Below are 16,345 nucleotides of genomic sequence, written 5' to 3' on the forward strand. Positions count from 1 at the left end.
ATTTAGGTGTGCAACAGGTTAAGAAGCAATACATAAAGAATGTCTGTGAATCACATCAAGGAAGATTTAAATCTCCAGTGAAAGAATCTAGGGTTACTTTTGGCCAACTGAATTCAAAACTTCTATTAATGTTTAGTTAGATAAATGGAAGAATATAGTTCTAATATTGAAGAGCGATGTAAGCCTCCCAGATCCACTTGCATGTATGGATTTTCTCTGCAAATAGGTACTGCAAGTGGCAACAAACATCAAAAGGAAGCAATCAATAAGCAAAATTCTATGCAAGAATATAGGCAAATTTAATTATATAGATATGACATCTATTTTCTAGGATTTTATAATCCCAAAAAGCAACCGGAAGCTTACGCAGTATATTTAGATGCCAGGAGAGCAATAAAAAATTAGTGCTCTGAGAAATAAAATAAACCATGTATTTGTATTTTGCCAGTTATATCTACAACTGACAAAATTAATCGAGACAGATGATACAATTATGATTTACAATTATGACCAGCGGGATGTGACAGTGTGCTGTCTCATTGGAAGTTCACTGTTCCCTGGCACAGGTCTCTAGGCTTCCTGCCTTGGAAACACAGCAGCAGGCTTCATGGGAAGGTGAAGAGCTTCCCTAAGGATGAACCTTCCAAGCCATTCCACCTCACAGCCTTCCTAGGATGCAAGGCTGGCATGGCCTACATCATGTGAGAAGCTGACAGCCCAGGATCCAAGGTGAACAAGAAGGAAGTGGTAGAGGCTGTGACCATTGTGGAGACACTGCCCATGGTAGTTGTGGGCATTGTGGGTATATGCAAACCCCTCAAGGCCTCCAGACCTTCAAGACTGTCTTTGCTGGGCACATCAGCAATGAGTGCAAAGGTGCTTCTATAAGAACTGGCATAATCTATAAAGATGACCTTTACCAGCTACCATAAGAAATGGCAGAATGAGGATGGCAACAAGCAGCTGGAGAAGGAATTCAACAGCATGAAAATGTACTGCCAAGTCATCTCTATCATTGCCCATACTCAGATGTGCCTGCTTCCTCTGTGCCAGAGAAGACACCCCTGATGGAGATCCAGGCGAACTGAGGCACTGTGGCTGAGAAACTGGACTGGGACCGTGAGAGGCTAGAGCAGCAGGTACCTGTGAACCAATTGTTTGGGAAGGACAGGGTAATTGATGTCATTGAGGTGACCAAGTGCAAAGGCTACAAAAGGGGTCACCAGTCATTGGCACACAAAGAAGCTGCCCCACAAGACCCACCAAAGGCTGTGTAACGCTGCTTGTATTGGGACATGGCATCCTGTCTGTGTGGCCTTCCCTGTGGCATGTGCTGGGCAGAAAAGCTACCATCACTGCACGAGAATAACAAGAGCTATAAAATTGGCCAGGGCTACCTTATGAAGGATGAAAAATGGATCAAGAACAATGCCTCCACTGATGACAACTTGTCTGACAAGAGCATCAACCCTCTGGGTAGCTTGGTCCACTATAATGAAGTGACCAACGACTTTGTCATGCTGAAGGGCTGTGTGGTGGGAATTAAGAAGTGAGTGCTCACCTCCGCAAGCCTTTGATGGTGCAGACCAAGCGTCCTGCTCTGGAGAAGACTGACCTTAAGTTCATCAACACTGTTTCCAGGTTCGGCCGTGGCCACTTCCAGACCATGTAGGAGAAGGAAGTGTTCATGGAACCGCTAAAAAAGACCAGATTGCAAAGCAAGAAGGAGCTTAATGCCAGGAACAGATTTTGCAGCTGATGGGGTCTCAATAAAAGTTATTTTCCACTGGAAAAAAAAAATTAGATAGGCTTTCAAAACTTAACAGACAAGACTAGATTCTGAATAATGATGGCAAAAATACAGAATTTGGAAAGAAGTAGTTTGAAAGAAACCTTTATATATAATTTCTAGAGAGTTTAGGCTGATTTGATTGGTTCAAAATAATTTAAAAAGTAGTTATTGATAAGTAAAGCACTGTGTTAAGTGTCTCCAGAAACACAAAGATGAGAATGCACTAATCCTGTGTTTAAGGTATCTGCCTAAGTGGGAACAGATTTATATGCACAAATATTCTTAAGTAAAATACATGACATCTGCCATGTGATTGAATGAAGCAAAGATAAATAAATCAGTAAAGTCATATGACAAAGTGAATTCTACTTTGGGAGAATTTCTCACAAAAATGTTAGCTTTTGAGATGCAACAGAGAAGGGAAAAAAGAAGTATTTTAAACATTAAATATAAAAGCAAGGTTGCTCTAGACCAGTGGTGTCTGATAGAACTTTCTGCTATGAGAGAAATGTTATTTATCTGTAGTGTCTGATAGAATAGCCATGAGCCACTTGTGGCTATTAAAAACTTGAAACTTTAAAACTGAATTCTAAAGCTTATTTAATTTAAATTTAATGGTTACTATATCGAACAACACAGTTTTAGGCAGAGGAACCAGCTTGAGTAGAAGTAGTGAAGCTTGAGAGAGCATGGGATGCTATGTTTACAGGCAGCTACCTCTCTGCTCTCACTAGAGTAGAGCTGGGTGACAAAGTGAAAAGCAAGGTTGAAAGCAAATATCCAGGCAAAATTTTGGAAGCTTTTGCATATTGGGCCATTAGAGAGTAGGCAATGAAAATTTTTGAATAGGTTTGAGTCAAACTCAACCTTGGAATTTAGGAAGAAAACCAGCAACTGTGAATCAGAGTCGAGATCAGGTGACAAGTTACCATAATAATTCAAACAAGAGAATGTGAGATATTATATTAAGAGAAAGAAAGGAAAATTATATATGCAAAGGAAAATTCAGGGAGACATTTATCATATTGGCTTAATGTGGTTTCCCCAAACTAAGGAGAAATTTCGAGTAAAACTTACAAATGTAAGCAGCATTTTTTTTTTTTTTTCAGAGTTTCTGGGAAAAGGCAGAAAATGACACAGGGAAAGGGTGGCAGCCAATACTGTGTGAGTGACCTAGCCAGCAATCAACATGGGTGACTGGAGTTCATTCTTACGGGGAAACACTGGAGGATGGTATAACGCATGTACTTCAAAATTATCCCAACGAAAGATCAAGAGAGCTGAGACATTACCATCGATCACCAATTTAAAGACTGTTTCCAGGGGATGCAGGACTTCTGGCCTGTTGTATGCTGGGATAGATTAGCCTTCCATAGCTTCAGAAAAAAAACCCAAAAACCTGAGAAGTAGAAACACAGATAATAGGATTCAAAAGCCCTCAGGTAGACATAGAAATGGCAGCATGCAAAGGCTTAATCGGAGTTCTATCAGTGTCTGCTTCATACATGTAACATGTAATATAGCACCAGGTATGCCAAATGTCTTATACAATCAAATTAAAATATGTATAAACATACTAACAGGCTAACTGCTTATATAATAAGAGAGATGGTAAATAATTTAAAAAATAAGAATAATAAAAAATACATTCATATTGAAAAACCAAAAATATGTCTATAGAGTATTACCACTTTCAAATTTAGCTGCAAGAACAGATGAGATTGTATGTTTTTGGTGCTAGTGGTTCTCAGAAGGTTTTCCAGGCCACTTTGGTGGCCTGCCAAGTCTTCATGGGTGTGCACTATTTTTGATAAATACATAAAGCCTATTGTGCTATAATTGAGTACTGTATCTTTTCTGTTGTGACAATATCTGACAAGCTAAAAAGCGAGAGATGAGACATCGCACACTATGAAGCCAGACACGTCTAAATGTGTTTATTAAAACATGTGATAATTTTTTTGGTGAAAAGAAATATTTTTACTGAATTCTGACACCATAAAAGATGAGCAAGTTTATTAACTAGGCAACCTGGGATACTTGCATAGGCACCAGGAGATATTGTGGCACTGTAATAATGATAGTATTTTAGTTATTGCTGACATTTCTGTGTAGTTTGAATCCCTTCATCACTTTATGTTTGTTACCAGATCTAATAATATCCTAAATTGCACAAGTTTGAAAGGAAAGTTTGGTAAACGTTAGCCAAGGTAAGGAATGTGTTATGATAATTCATCATTAAGTTACTGCAATTTGTGAATAATGTTGAAAATGTATTCATTATTATTGAATGCACGGTAAGTAAAGAAGACATTTTCTTAACTTGCTTACTATTGAATATACCAATAGACACTGAGATGTCAATAAGACATACTCATTACAAATTAATTGTACAATTAAAGCCATATATGACTTAACAGTATCAAAAAAGTGCTGTAAATTTAAGAGAGTCTCTTTTAACGTTCAAAATAATTTTAGTAGATTTTTTTTTTTCTGGTGAGGTTATTTGGACAAAGAAATGGTGCAAATTCTCAAAGTCAAATGAGCCAGTGTTTTCTCTTCACATATTCTTTTCTTTTTCTTCGGCAATTGATCTCCCTAAGCATAGCTGTATGTGTGGTTACACAGTATAGAATCTGTATTTCCAGCCTCCCTTGCAACTAGATTTTCTATTTGTTCTGATCAATGGTATATAAACAGAAGAAAAGGTGCATTTAACTTCTAGGAAATACACTTAAAAGGAGGAGAAATGTCCTTCTTCTGTCTTTTCTTCCTTCTGGTTATAAGGCAGATGTGACAGCTGCAGCTGGAAAAGCTAGTCTGGGCTATAAGGTAGATGCCATCATTTAAAGAAAGCAGACAAATCAGAAAAATAATATAGGCCTTGCTTATTGATAATTGTGAAGAATAGACACCAATTCTTTTTTCATATAATTATGTATTAAAAAAGCATTTATTCTTAGACAATAGTATTTTGGTTTTTTTGTGACTAAGTTAAGTCAAGCTTAATTTTAAGAGGAAAAACTCCATTTTCATTTTTGCAATTATTTTCTACACGTAGTTGTATTCTTGCGATGGTGGCATAAACTTGCCTTAAAGAAGATGGTTAGATTTTGGAAACAAATTACATCTGTAATATAAATACACGTCAAGGCCCATCCTTTCCACGAGAGTGGTCATGTAGAGTCAAGATTTCATGTAAGAAATCAAAAAGATCTCCTTTCAACTTGAATAGATACATCAGAACATTTCCCATGGAAAACCAAAGAATTTAGTATGAAAGAATAGTTGTTCACTGTTGGTGCCCATTTGTCTCCAAAGCAAAGAAATAGGTTTAAAAGAAATTCTAAATTCTAGACTTAAACTCAACACTTGATCAATTGGACCTAATAGACATCTACAGACCATCCAATAATCACAGAATATACATCCTTCTCATTGGTGCATAGAACATATTGATTGGTCAAAAAGCAAGTATCAATAGATTCAGAAAAACTAAAATCATACAAAGTATACTCTTGGACCACAGTGCAATTGAAATAGAAATCAGTTTCAAGAAGAACTCTCAAAACTGCACACATTTATGGAAATCAAACAACCTGCTCCTGAATAACTCATGGGTAAACTCAAAATTAAGGTAGAAGCTTAAAAAATGAAATTAATGAAAATGCAGACATGGCTTACACAAATCTGAGATGTAGCTAACGTGGTGTTTAGAGCAAAGTTTATAGCCTAAAACCCTTTATCGAGAAGTTAGAAAGATCTCAAATAAACAATCTAATTTTGCACTTAAAAGAATTAGAGGCCGGGCGCGGTGGCTCAAGCCTGTAATCCCAGCACTTTGGGAGGCTGAGACGGGCGGATCATGAGGTCAGGAGATCGAGACCATCCTGGCTAACACGGTGAAACCCCGTCTCTACTAAAAAATACAAAAAACTAGCCGGGCGAAGTAGCGGGCGCCTGTAGTGTCAGCTACTCAGGAGGCTGAGGCAGGAGAATGGCATAAACCCGGGAGGCGGAGCTTGCAGTGAGCTGAGATCCGGCCACTGCACTCCAGCCTGGGCGACAGAGCGAGACTCCGTCTCAAAAGACAAAACAAAACAAAAGAATTAGAATAAAAAGAATAAAACAACCCCAATACTAGCAGAAGAAAATAAATAACTAGAATTTTAGAAGAACTCAATGAAATTGAGATGCAGAAATCTATTAAAAAATCAATGAAACCAATAGTTTGTTCTTTGCAAAAACAAGATTGATAGACTGCTAGCTAGATTAATAAAGAGAAAAGAGAAAATAAAAATAAGTAAATCAGAAATTATAAACATAATATTACAACTGATCCCACATAAATACAAAGATCCTCAGAAAATACTATGAACAACTCTGTGCATGCAAATTAGAAAATATAGAGGAAATGGATAAATTCCTGGAAACACACAGTCTCCCCATATTGAATCAATAAGAGGTTGAAACCCCAAATAGACCAATATCGAGCTCTGAAATTGATTCAGTAATAAAACACCTACCAACAACAACAACAAAAATTCCCTGGACCAGATGGATTCATAGCTGAATTTTATCAGATGTACAAATAAGAACTGGTACCCAATCCTACTGAACGTGTTCCAAAAAAGTTGAGGAGGAGGGGCTCCTCCTTAACTCATTCTATGAGACTAGCATCAACCACATACCAAAATCTGGCAGAGACACAACACAGAAAAGAAAACTTCATGTCAATATCCCTGATGAACATAGATGCAAAAATCCTCAATAAAATACTAGCAAATTGAATATAGCGGCACATCAAAAAGTTAATATACCATGATTAACTAGGCTTTATTTGTGGGATGGAAGGCTGGTTCCACACACAAATCAATAATTGTGATTAACCCCTTAAACAGAATTAAAAATAAAACCATATGATCACTCAATAGATGCAGAAAAAGCTTCCAATAAAATCCAACGTTTCTTCATAATTAAAACCTTCAAAAAACAAGGCATCAAAGGAATATACCTCAAAATAATGAGCCATCTATGACAAACCCATAGGCAACATCATGCTAAACAGGCAAAAGTTCCCTTTGAGAACTAGAACAAGAAAGGATACCCACTTTCACCACTCTTATTCAACATAGTACTGGAAGTCCTAGCCAGGGCAGTCAGGCTAAAGGAAGAAATAAAAAGCATCCAAAGAGAAAAGAAAAAATCAAACTATCTCTGTTCACTGAGAATATAATTCTATACCTATAAAACCCTAAATTATCTACCAACAGACTCCTAGAGCTGATAAACAATTTTAGTAAGGTTTCAGGATACAAATTAATGTACAAAAATCAGTAGCATTTCTATATATCAATAATGCCCAGGATGAGAGGCAAGTCAAAAACACAATCCCATTGACAATAGCAACAAAGAAAATGAAATACCTAGGAATACAGCCACCCAAGGAGGTGAAAGATCTCTACAAGGAGAACTAAAAAACGCTGCTGAAAGAAATCAGAGTTAACTCAAATAAGTAGAAAAACATAGCATGGCTCATGTATTGGAAGAATCAACATTATTAAAGTAGCCATACTGCCCAAAGCAATTTACAGATGCAACACTACTTTTATCAAACTACCAATGTCATTCTTGACAGAATTAGAAAAAAGTTATTCTAAGTTTCATATGGGCCTTAGAGCTCAAATAGTCAAAGCAATTCTAAGCAAAAAGAACAAAGCTGGAGGCATCACAATACCCAACTTCAAACTTTATTATAAGGCAATAGTAACCAAAACAGCACAGTACTGGTACAAAAACAGACCCATAGACTAATGAAACAGAATAAGAAACTCAGAAATAAATCTTCACACTTGTAAACATCTGATCTTTGATAAGGCTAACAAAAACAAGCAAAGGGGCAAGGATTCCCTATTCAATAAATGGTGCTGGGATAGCTGGCTAGTCATATGCAGAAGAATGAAACCGGGCCCTCACCTTTTACCACATAGAAGTGTTAATTTGAGATGGATTAAATATTTAAATATAAGACCTCAAACTATAAATGTCCTAGAAGAAAGCCTAGGAAACAGTACTGTTAATATGGACTTGGGCAAAAAAAAAAAAAAAAAAAAAAAAAAAAAATTGGCTAAGTCTCCAAAAGCAAAATTTGACAAGTAGGGGATAATAAAACTAAGGAGCTTCTACACAGGAAAAGATACCATCGAAGTAAACAGAAAACCTAGAGAATGGGAGAAAATATTTACTATGTATCTGACAAAGGTATATATAACATTCAGAATCTATAAGAAACTTAATAAATGAACAAACAGAAAACAAATAACCCCATTAAAAAACGGACAAAGGACATGAACAGACACTTCTGAAAAGAAGACATAGTCGAGCGGTAGGGGGCTAGGGGAGCGATAGCATTAGGAGAAGTACTTAATGAAGGTGACGGGTTGATGGGTGCAGCAAACCACCATGGCACGTGTATACCTGTGTAACAAAACTGCATGTTCTGCACATGTAACCCAGAACTTAAAGTATAATTTTAAAAAAGAAAATAAATGGCAAACACTGTTGAAAACATCTTTATCTTCCCTAATCATTGGAGAAATGCAAATCGAAACCACAAGACAACATTTCACACCAGTCAGAATGACTATTATTAAAACATCAAAAAGCAGCAGATACTGGCAAAGCTGCAAAGAAAAGGGAACACCTATACACTGTTGGTGGGAATGTAAATTAGTTCAGGACTGTGGAAAGCACTTTGGAGATTTCTCAAAGAACTACCATTCAGAGTTCCCATTCAATCCAGCAATCCCATCACTGTGTATATACCCAAAGGGAAATAGATATTTGTACTAAAAAGACACATACAATCCTATGTTTATCACCACACTATTCACCATAACAAAGACATGGAATCAACCCAGGTGCCCATCAATGGAGGACTGGGTAAAGTAAATGTGTACGTTTATACCATAGCATACTATGCAGACAAAAAAAAAAAAGAGAGTGAAATCATAACCTGTTCAGCAACATGGATACAACTGGAGGCCATAATCCTAAGCTATTAATGCAGGAACAGAAAATCAAATACTACATCTTCTGACTTTTAAGTGGGAGCTATACATTGAGCACCTATGGACATGGACGTAAACATGAGAACAATGGACACTGTGGACTACTAGAGAGGAGAGGAATGCAGGGGGGAATGGATCAAAAAACTATGTATTGGGGACTATACTCGCTACCTGGGTACAATATAACTATGTAACAAACCTGCACACATACCCCCTGTGTCTAAAATAAAACTTGAAATAAATGTGTATATAAATATAATATGTAACTATATATCATACTACTATATTAATATAACAAAATATATATTTTAAAATCTATAAATCTAAATGTATGTATATTTAATCTATATGTTTTAAATATATATTTAAAATTAATACATCTAAAACAGTTATTTCTAAAATATCTTAAAGCTTCTATTATAAATGAAATAGAAATACAAATTATACCATCAAACTTTAAAAATAAGGTTATATAAGTAAAGAAAAAAGTAAATAGGTTGAACATTCAAGAGCCATCTTTTTGTGTTTATGGGAATTTTATCAGTTTTAATACATATTGATTTGTTTCTATGGATTTTTATAGATTCACATGCAAGAGCTTAAATATTTGGTATTAATCATCTTATCAAAATAATAGTGGCTTTATAATAAATATTTATTGCCCAACAAATCATTTTTAGGCTATACTATTATCTTCATGATACTATCAATATACTAGTTTACTGACATTCTGAGTATAACCAAGATGCATTATAGCATAATTCAGAAAAAAATTAACATTACATGAGATAAAATAATATTTTTGGAGTTTTGTGACCAAGAAGGCTTTCTCTCAGTCTTCCCCCATAGGCTCTAGCATGCTAAGATTTTTCTCTGGTTCACTCTTTCTAATCAGATGCAGTGACAAACAACCTGCTCAGTGACTTAGAGCAGAGTTAAATTCTTGCACACTTTAAGTGTCTATCATGTCTTTTTCACTTGAGACCAAGGAAGGTAGAGTAACCTTTACCTGGGACATTGCTATATTCTTAGCAGAGTGGAAAAAAAGCATATCACAAGCTGGATCTTTAAACTTTGCTGAGATATGCTTCACTTTCATCCCCATTTTATTGGCCAAAGCAAGGCACATTGACAGTTCTGAATTCAGTGAAATAGGAAAATATAATCTCACAAAAAACAGCATAAATATTGAGGAAGGTGCTAAAATGTCTAGTCTGTGATTAATTACTCTGTTTACCAAGTGGAGGTACCCAGTCATATCTCCTTGACAACATCATAACTAGACCTCTTGGTAAATACATGGACAATATTTACTAGGAGTGGAGTCCTTATCTAGAGAAAGTTTGTAATGGGATGTCCTTCATTAAGGATGGTTTATAGAAAATAAAACCAGAATCTATAGATTTAGGAGGAAAATATCCCTGGAAAATATAATAACCAGCTAGTGATAAATGGGAGATATTTCATAAACAAAATACTCCCTGATGTCTGGAGTAATAACTTACGTACCTCGTTTAGAGACTTACTTATTCTTAACCAGGAATGCATGTCTGATATGGGAAGGAAGCACCTAGGGAGCTGCTCAGCATGTCCTTGACCTCTCTCTGCTTTACCTGAGCCCCTTTAATGTTTATATCTTTGAAATTACTAGTAGAACTTAATATTGGGTATGATGTCTGACTTATTTGAGTTTGACTTGACAATTTAATCCTTTGTGTTACTCATCAAATAATATGGCCAGGGCTGATGTCAGTGGGAAGGGGAAGAAAATATTTTGAGCAATAATGTAATCTACCACACTTACTATGTTTATGGGTATATTTAGATTTATTCCCGGTCTCTTATTCTGTGATTTTTAAAATGCCTTTTCTTTGTGTCTTTTTTCTTTTTCTTTTTTGATTTCTGTTTGCTCAGTTATGCTCTTTGGTTTTTCCTGTTACTTGTGCATTGGCTAAAATTTTATTTTTACTCTTTAGTAATTCTAGTTACATTTTTAACATGTTTCCTTGACATGACAAAGTCTAAGTGTAGTCAATGTCTTTGAACTCTGATACTACCAGTCTAGTTTTTCATGTCAACATTTTCGGAAGTTTAGGTTTCTCATTTTTTAACAACTCCTTCCCTCAAATTAAGTCATTTGAATGACTTAATTTAGTTTTACTAGTTTATTGAATCTTATTTATTTTTACTAATTTAATTTCTTTTTACTGAAACATAGTATTTAATTCTAGCAGCAGAAGATTCTGAGTAGTTAATTCATTCCTTGTATCTTTTTAAAATTTAATTTAATTAATGTATTTATTTTGAGACAGAGTCTTGCTCTGTCGCCCAGGCTGGAGTGCAGTGGTGCAATCTCGGCTCACTGCAAGCTCCGCCTCCCAGGTTCACACCATTCTCCTGCCTCAGCCTCCCAAGTGGCTGGGACTACAGGCGCCCACCACCACACCCGGCTAATTTTTTTTTTTTTTTTTGTATTTTTAGTAGAGACAGGGTTTCATCATGTTAGACAGGATGGTCTCCATCACCTCATGATCCGCCCGCCTCGGCCTCCCAAAGTGCTGGGATTACAGGCGTGAGTCACCGCACCCGGCCATTTTCTTGTATCTTTCAAAATATCATTAATTCATCCTGGAACCATAAGTGATCATTTTGGTTATAGAATGTTTAGGCTGACTATAATTTATTATCTCTCAATCTTTTAAAAATTATTCCATTATCTTTGGCATTTATTCTTGCCAATGTGATCTTGCTTTCAGTTTATTTCAGTGTAGCTCCTCTGTTTTATCTTTCTCTCTCATTTTTAGTATGATCCTCCACTACCAGTAATCAGAGCCTCCATATTAGAAAATGTCTACCATTATCTTGGCAACAATATCTCACTTCTATATTATTGATACTCTCCATATGTGAATGTAACTAAGCATAGAATGATCTTTAATATTCTACCCTTCAGCTCTTAATCTCTTCATACATTTGTGCTTCATTCTGAGTACTGAGTAACTTTCTCGCCTATTTTACCATTTACTAAGTCTGTTTCAATCTATACCTCATAACTTGTTTAACCTATTCATTGAGGATATCATTGTACTTTTTTGATATCACATGCAGAGAATAAAGTTCATTTTATTCCTAAATTAATGGCACAATATCTTTTTTTAATATTTTATATGAGCCATTCTTAAGTTCAAATTAATTATTTTAATTTATAGACAATATATTTACAGTTTACAGAAGAATTTAACAAAATATATAAATAGTTCTCATATAACCTCACTTCTCTCCCCCCAACACACAAAGTTTCTTATATTATTAATATTTTTTCATTAGTGTGGTATGTTTGTTACAATTAATGAGTAAATATACATACCTTGTTATTAGCTAAAGTTCATAGTTTACATGAGGTATCATTTTGTGTTACACATTCTATAGGTTTTGACAAGTGTGTAATGACATTTATTCATTATTACTATCTCATGAGGAAGAGTAGCATTACCCTAGAAATCACCTACTCATGCCTCTCACTGTCCCCAGCCAGAACCCCTGCTAGCCACTAATCTTTTCACGTCTTTGTAGTTGCCTGTTCCTGAATGCGGTACACATTTGCAGTCATACAGTAGGTAGCATTTTTAGATTGGCTTCTTTCTTGTAACAATACACATAGCACATTTCTTATCATCACTGACAATATTCCATTATGTGGTTTAACCACCGTTTATCTGTTCACCTATTGAAGGATATTTAGGTTTCTTCTGAGTTTTGCCAATTATGAACAAAGCTGCTGTAAACAATCATTTTCAGGTCTTTGTGTGGACATAAAGTTTTGAACTCATTTAAATAAATAACAAGGAGTATGATTGTGAGATCATATGAAAAGAGTATGTTTAGTTTGATAAGAAACTGTCAAAATGTGTTTCTATGTATCAGTATTGGGCACTGTTGACAGCAATAAATAAGAGCTGTTGCTTCACCTACTTGCTAGTGTTTGCTGTTGCCAGTGTTTGTTGTTGCCAGTGTTTTAGATTGTAGCTATTTTAATAGGTAGATAGTGGTCATCGTTAGTTCAATTTGCAGTTCCTTAATGGCACATGATGTTGAATGTCTTTTCATGTGCTTATTTGCCATTAGTATATATTTTTGGTGGGATGTCTATGCAGATCTTTTCTACATTTTTTTAATTGGATTGTTTATTTTCTTATTGTTGATTTAAAAAAAAATATTTGTATGTTTTGGATACCAGTCTTTTATCAAATATTTGTTTTGCAAAGGTTTTCTTTCTGCCTATGAGTTATCTTTTTATTCTTTTAATAGTGTCTTTGTAGAACAGGAAGTTTTTAATTTAATGAGATCCAGCTTTTCATGGATTGTGCTTTTGGTGTTATGTTTAAAACATCTTCAACAAACTAAGTCATCCATATTTTCTCCTACATTATCTTATAGGAATTTTGTAGGTTTCCATTTGACTTTAGGTCTACAATCCTTTTGGAATTAATTTCTGTGAAATTTGTAAGGTTTGTGTTTAGCATCTTTGTGTGTGTGTGTGTGTGTGTGTGTGTGTGTGTGTGTGCGCTTATGGATTCTCAGTTTTCCCAGCATTATTCATTGATTCACTGAAAAGACTACTGTCTTAGTCAGCTAGGGCTGCCATAACAAAATACCACAGACTGGGTAGCTTAAACAAAAGATGTTTGTTTTCCTCATAGTTCTAGAGAATAGAATTCCAAGTTTACGGTGCCAGCATGGTTGGTTTCAGGTCAGGCCTCATTTCCTGTAAGTTACCAGCTCTTGCCGTGTGTTCACATGACCTCTTCTCTGCACGTACTGAGAGGCAGAGAGAGAGAAAGAGAGAGAGCATGCAAACTCCCTGGTGTCTTTTCTTACAAGAAAAGGAATCTCATCCTATCAGAACTCTACCCTTATGACCTTATGTGACTTTAAATTGCCTCCTTAAAGGTCTTATTACCAATAGAGTCACATGGGCAGTTAGGCCTCAACGTACACATTTAGGTTGGACACAGTTCGATCAAAGCAACTATCCATTCTTCATTGAATTGTCTTTTCTCTTTTGTAAAAGATTAGTGGCTAATTTGTGGGAGACTTTTTCTGGGCTCCCTAATCAGTTCTATTGATCCATGTGTCTATTCTTAAACCAGTATCACACTATCTTCAATATTGCTACTGAATTGTAAGACTTGAAGTAGGTAATATCAGTCTTTGAATTTGTTCTCCTTTAATATTATGCTGGTTACTTAGAGTCTTTTGGTTTTTTACATATTCTTTAGAATCAGGTTTTCAGTGTGCACAAAATAACTTGCTTGGGTTTTCATTGGGACTGTGTTAAATCTATAGATCAAGTTGTGAAGAACTGACATGTTGACAACATCAAATTTTCCTATTTATGTATCTTTTTCTCCATTTACTTTGATCTTTGATTTCTTACATCAGAGTTTTGTAGTTTTTTCTCAGATACATCCTGTATATATTTGTTAAATTTATACCTAATTATTTTATTTTATTGAAGCTAATGTAAAGGGTATTGTGCTTTTAATTCCAAATTCCAATTCATTGCTGGAATATAAGAAAGTAATTGAGTTACTATTTTGTGCATGTTGACAAACTGATTCTAAAGCATATATGGAAAAGAAAAAGAACCTAAATAGCCAGCATAGTATTAAAGGAGAACAAATTCAAAGGACTGATACTACCTGCTTCAGGTCTTACAATTAATTAGCATTGTTGAAGGTAGTGTGATAATGGTGAAAGAATAGACACAGATCAATTTTATTTTTCTTATCAACTAAGAATAAGAAAAATAAAAGAAAAATAAAATATTTCATCTTACCTTCATTTATTCTTCCTTAGACCATTTGGGCTGCTATAACAAAATATCATAGGCTGAGAGGCTTATAAAGAGTAGAAATGTGTTTCTTACAGTTCTGGGGGTTGGGGAGTCCAAGATCAAAGTATAGGCAGATTGACTGTCTGATGAGGTCCTGCCTTCTCACAGTCATCTTCTCACTCTAACCTCACATGGTAGAAGGGGCAAAGGGTCTCTCTTGGGCCTCTTTGTTAAGGGCACTGATTCCACTTTTTGAGGACTCAAACCTCACAATCTACCTACCAAAGGCCCCATCTCTGAATACTATGACTTGGAGGTAAAAAATTCAGCTTGTGAATTTTGGGAAAAAATAAATATCACACTATTGAATGTTAACTAACATTTTTCTTTTCATGGTTTGATAATTTCAAAATAATTGTCATACCTGAGTCTGAGTCAGATGCTTGCTCTGTCTCTTTTTTGTTTTTGAATATGTCTTGTAGTTCTGTTTTTTATGAAAGCAGGGCGTGATGTGCTGGGTAGAAGGAACTGAGGTACAAGTCTGAGGATTTATGTATATCTGGCTAGAAGTTTTTATTTCTTTCTCTATCTCTGCCCTCTACCTCTTTCTCCTTTTCCCTTTTCTTCTTACTTTTATTTTTTGTTTCTGTTGCTCTCCTTCCAGATTCTTTGTTGTTGTTGTTGTTATTTATTTATTAATTTATTTTGAGACACAGTTTTGCTCTTGTTTCCCAGACTGGAGTGCAATGGAACTATCTCAGCTCACTGCAATCTTCGCCTCCCAGGTTCAAACAATTCTCCTGCCTCAGCTTCCCCAGTAGCTGCGATTACAGGCATGTGCCACCACGCCCAGTTAATTTTGTATTTTTAGTCATGATGGGGTTTCACCATGTTGGTCAGGCTGGTATAGAACTCCTGACATCAAGTGATCAACCTGCCTTGGCCTCCCAAATTGCTAGGATTACAGGTGTGAGTCACAGTGCCCGGCTTTTTTCTAGATTCTTAAATTGAACAGTAAGTTCATTTGTTTCATTCTTTATATTCTGATAAATCTATTGGAGAGTATGAAGTTTTCTCCATGCATTTCTTTAACTCTGACTCACAAATTTAGTGTGTTAGTCATTTTACTGTGACTCAGTTTAAAATATTTTTTATTTCTTTCATTATTTTTGTACAAATAGGTTAATGTAGAGCTTTTAAATTTCAAGGACTTTTTACTTTCTTCAGTTTTGTTTTTATCATTTGTTTCTTTTTATAACATTCTGCATAATGCTGCTTTATTAAAATTATTTTGGGTCCTTTGATTGCCTTTATTCATCATGACTTTTGTGAATGTGTGCGTTTATATGTACATATATAGTTCATAACATATGTATAAACACCATAAAATACATGTATGCATAAGTATATTAGTGCTCATGGTATTCAATTTCTATTTCTTTATTACTTTTTGATTTTGTTATTTCTATGTTTTTTACTAATTTTTCTTCTTAATATATCAGGTTTCCAGATTAATGTAAATTTTTCATTTAAAATTATTGGTTTGTCTGTTTCAATATATCAGTATTTTTAAATAATTCAAGGCTGTAATGTTAGTTGCATATGTATTTATAATTATTATAACTTCTTAAAATTGTTCTATTTTTA

General features: G+C 35.1%; 1 pseudogene; it reads left to right on the forward strand.

Annotated features, from left to right (window-relative positions):
• Positions 1-1,734, forward strand: part of LOC126950818 (60S ribosomal protein L3-like) — a 15,190-nt pseudogene extending 13,456 nt beyond the window's left edge.
• The last annotated feature ends 14,611 nt before the right edge of the window (positions 1,735-16,345 follow it).

Source organism: Macaca thibetana, chromosome 3, assembly GCF_024542745.1.
Source record: "Macaca thibetana thibetana isolate TM-01 chromosome 3, ASM2454274v1, whole genome shotgun sequence".
NCBI lineage: Eukaryota > Metazoa > Chordata > Mammalia > Primates > Cercopithecidae > Macaca > Macaca thibetana.